The sequence below is a fragment of the Arachis ipaensis genome, chromosome B5 (genome assembly GCF_059453495.1).
Source record: "Arachis ipaensis isolate K30076 ecotype BB chromosome B5, ASM5945349v1, whole genome shotgun sequence".
In the NCBI taxonomy this organism is placed as follows: Eukaryota; Viridiplantae; Streptophyta; class Magnoliopsida; order Fabales; family Fabaceae; genus Arachis; species Arachis ipaensis.
Window position 1 is genome coordinate 108,201,520 of NC_142440.1, and position 4,565 is coordinate 108,206,084.

Consider the following 4,565-nt stretch of genomic DNA (forward strand, 5'->3'; position numbering starts at 1 on the left):
GCCACTTGGTATCGAAGGCGTGGCACGCCACTCACTATTCTTCACTTAGGCGTGCCACTTGAATCCCAGGCGTGGCACGCCAGTGCCATTCAGAGAGCAAAGAAGCATTGGGGCGTGCCACTTAAGTTCGTGGCATGGCACGCCAAACAGAGGAACCACTCACTCCTAAAGGGGCGTGGCACGCCAGACACTGGGCGTGCCACGCTAGTTCAAGTTTCAAGAGGACAAGGGAAAAGGAAAAAGGCTAGGGTGTGCCACTTGAGCTCGAAGGCGTGGCACGCCAAGGTTGTTAAAGATACGAGCGTGCCACTTGAAGGGCTGGGCGTGGCACGCCAAGCTAAAAGCAAAGAGCACGTGACACACCACTAGAGCGCCAATCACACGCCAGCTGGGAGATCACACTTATTGAGCTTCTTTTCCCTCCAAAATGTAATTTTCCTTTTCCAATTTTGTAATTCTTTTATTTTACTAGGAGTAGTATAAATACTCCCAAGGAGTATTGAAGAAGGGGGTTAAGCAGTCAGTTATAGATCCACTTTTACACTTCACTTTTGTGTACTTTTTGAGCTATGAGTAGCTGACTTCCCTCTCATTGAGAGAGGGAGCTCTGTTGTACTTGATGGATTGATAATAGTGAAATTCTTCTTCTCTTCATCTTCTCTTTGATTTGCTAGAAGGAATTTCGTTCTTAATCCTTAGTATTCAATTATCTTAGAAAAGAGATTGAATGCAATTGGGTTTCATGGGAACCTTGGGAAAGAAAACATGAAACCATGCTTGAAATCCCTTCTCACACTTGAGTAGAATCTGGGTTTTGGTGTTTGGATATGTGACATATAATCCTCCCTCTACTTGGACCTACGATGGTGTGTGGTATAATCAGGGACCAAGCATATCTCTCTTCATGAGCAATTAGACCAAGAAATTGGCTATTGATCAAGATTTGAGAGATTGAGTCACCAAGGGATGGGGGCTCAATCAATCATGATTTCCAAGAGGTCAATGAGTTGCATGATTGAAGAGGATATAAGCTAGATTTGATCTAAAGAGACAACATCTCCCAATCTCAATGAATTTCCCCATTCTTATCTATCGATTTCTTTACAGCTTAATTTTACATTCAGCAATCCCCCATTCCCATTTACATTAAAGTCCTTTATGATTCTGCACTTTACATTATGCCATTTCTATTTCTGCACTTTATTGCTTTTTTTTATATTCTAGTCATTTACATTTATGTCATTTACAATTCTGCACCTCACAATCTTATTGATCCGCTTGACTAATTCATCAATTAATTAAAACTGCTCGAATTTGCCAATCTCTGTGGATAAGATCCCACTCTACTGTGGGTTATTACTTGACGATAATTTGGGTGCGCTTGTCAAAAGAACTAATTCACCAATTTTTGAATGGGGTGTGAATTTTAGTCATCAAGTTTTATGGCGCCGATGCCGGGGATTGGCTTAAATTTGACAGTGATTAAATTGATTGGAGAGCTAGATTAAGCAATTTAGATTCCTTGTTGTTTTATTTTATTTAGCGCCTTTTATTTTTTTATTTTGAGTTCTATTTCTTTCTTCTTCGATTATTTTTATTCATCATCCATATTTCCACTCTTCTAACTGTTTGATTAATTGCACCACTCACGCTAACAACCACTCTTACAAGAGTAATTTCTTCATTCATTTTCTTTCTTGCTTTTTGCCTTACTGGTTGTATAACAGGTAGAAGAAGCCTGGGTTCTGATGACAAGTCATCTTAGCCTAGTTTCACTAGCCTTTTTCTTTTGTTTTCAATTGAATTATGCACTTTCTTGCATTATAAATTAGCCATTTGAATTGGAATTGCATGATTTCCTTAAATCAATCAACCACCTTTTAATTGATACAAAATTATGAGGTTCAAGCTAACTTTAGTTGATAATTAATTGATTTATAAACCTTGTGAATTTTGTGATACTTTGATTGGTTGTTTTGATTACTTGTAGGTGAAGAAAGGAAACAAAAGGTGTGCCAACATTATGGAAGAAGGTTGCAAGAATGGGTTTGAGAAAATGGAATTCACGTTTGAGCTAACGTTTGCCTCAAACGTCAACTCAAACGTGAGTAGCAGTTGAAGAACACCCTGAGGAAAAGCCAACGTTTGCGCCAACGTTTGCCTCAAACGTGAGGTCAAACGTTGGCTCCAAAAGAGAAGAGAATTGAAGCTCCTGGGAAGGCAACGTTTGCGCCAACGTTTGCCTCAAACGTGAGGTCAAACGTTGGCGCCAAAGAGAAGAGAAATGGCATCCCTGGAGGCAGCAACGTCTGAGCCAACGTTTGACTCAAACGTGAGGTCAAACGTTGGCTCCAAAAAGAAGAAAGTTGGCATCCCTGGAGGCAGCAACGTTTGAGCCAACGTTTGACTCAAACGTGAGGTCAAACGTTGGCACCAAACAGCATGAAGGGGGCATACTTCAAACAAGAATAACTTGAGTTGTAGATGTCCAATTGAGGTGATTCCAAGTGGGTTAGAAAGTTGACATTCAGAGCTTTCCAACCATATATAATAGTCTCTATTGGGCACAAAATTGGCAACACAACAAGAGGACAAAGTAGCCCCAAGAAGCATGCAAGAAGGGAGGTCCACGTTTGAGCTCACGTTTGACCTCAAACGTTGAGCCAAACGTGGATGACAGCATCTTGGCCTAGCTGCATAATCTTACTCAAGTAACGTTTGAGTCAACGTTTGCCTCAAACGTTGGCTCAAACGTGAATGGTTCATGGCCTGGTTCACTAATGGATTTCCTCCCAACACCAAGAGCAATCAACAGAGGCCACTATCAACCCAATTCCATCAAGGCTAAAGGCCCAATTCAAGGCTTAATGATGATTTGAAGAAGTGTATAAATAGCTTAGGATTTGAAGTTTTAGGGAGAGCTTTTCCTTTTAGTTTTGCATAATAGCTTTCTTTTCAGTTTTGCTCAGAGCTCACCTTTATTTTTCTCAGCATTGTTGTTTAATTCAAGAGAATTTGGGAGGAGAATTGATCTCTCTTCTTCCTTGTTCTTGCCCAGCACTCTTTACTTTTCTTGTCTTGGATTTTGGGTGAAGAATTGAAGAAATTTTGTTTCAATCTCACCTTGGGATCTTGCTTGATTTTCTGCTTAATTGAATTTCAGTTTCGGTTCATTGCTTTTCATCTACTTTCTTTGCAATTTACAATTTCTTTTGAAATTGTTCTTGTTGGATCTAGGAAGGCATTGAGATCTAGACTTGGTTTTCTAGTCTCTTAGGTCCTGAGGTCCGAATTTCCCATTTCCCATTCCCTGCTTTGCTCATTTACAATTCTGTTTCTAGATCTGTTTCAATCCAAGTGTTCTTCTATTCCTCTGCTTGTTGCAATTTTACATTTCCTTGTTTTATTTTCTGCAAATCCAATTCCCACTCCCCTTTATAATTCAAGCCATTTACATTCCTTGTACTTTAAGATTCTGCAGTTTACATTTCTTGCGTTCTAAGTTTCTGCCAATTTAATTCCTTGTTCTTTAAGATTCAGCACTTTTATTTTCCGTTCTCTTTAATTTTCTGCAATCTACCCCTCTCCCTTTACTTTTCATGCAATTAAATTTCTGTTAATCACAAATCACTCAACCAACACTTGATTCGCTTGACTAAATCAACCACTAAACTAAAATTGCTCAATCCTTCAATCCCTGTGGGATCGACCTCACTCACGTGAGTTATTATTACTTGATGCGACCCGGTGCACTTGCCGGTGAGTTTTGTGTCAGATCGTTTTCCGCACATCAAGATTTTGGCGCCGTTGCCGGAGATTGATTAGATTGACAATGATTAAGTGAAGTGGCAATTTAGATCAAGCACTTTTTCTTTAATTTTTGACTGACACACTAACTGTTTGAATTTTTGCCTGAGCTAATTGAAACCTCACTTTAGCAATAGAGTGAAGTTTCCTTGGTTTATCTTGCTGAATATGATTCTCATAGCTTGATAAATAAACGAGAGAAGTGATTTTCGTTCATTAATCTCTCAAGTTTACCAACTGTTTGACACATGGTGTCAACTAATCCTCTGACTACATTCTGGCATGAGAATATCCAATTTTCATTTGGATTGTTTGTGATTGTGCAGGTCATGGAGGAAAGGAATCCTACAGCAAGAGGAGAAAAACTGAGGCATTATGATTTCCAGCCTCCATAATCAAAGAGCAAGATGTCAAGCTAGTGACAATAAAAGAGCGCTTGTTGGGAGGCAACCCAACCTGAGGTAGTTTTCTTTCCATAGTTATTTTAATAAAAAGGTTAATTAACTTCATCTATATTGCAAGAAGCTAAGTTTGGTGTTACACACCAAAACAATATAAGGGAGAATGAAGGATTCTAGGTTTGGTGTTCCACCAAAATTACATCATAAAACGCATTCTCACTTTCTGCATAATGCTAGCTTCAAGCATTTAGATAAACTAGTTAACTATTCTGCTGTTTCCTAGTTTTCAGTTTATTACTTTTGAAAAAGAAAAAAAAAAGTTTCACACATGGTTAATCTGATGCATGAGAACCATTG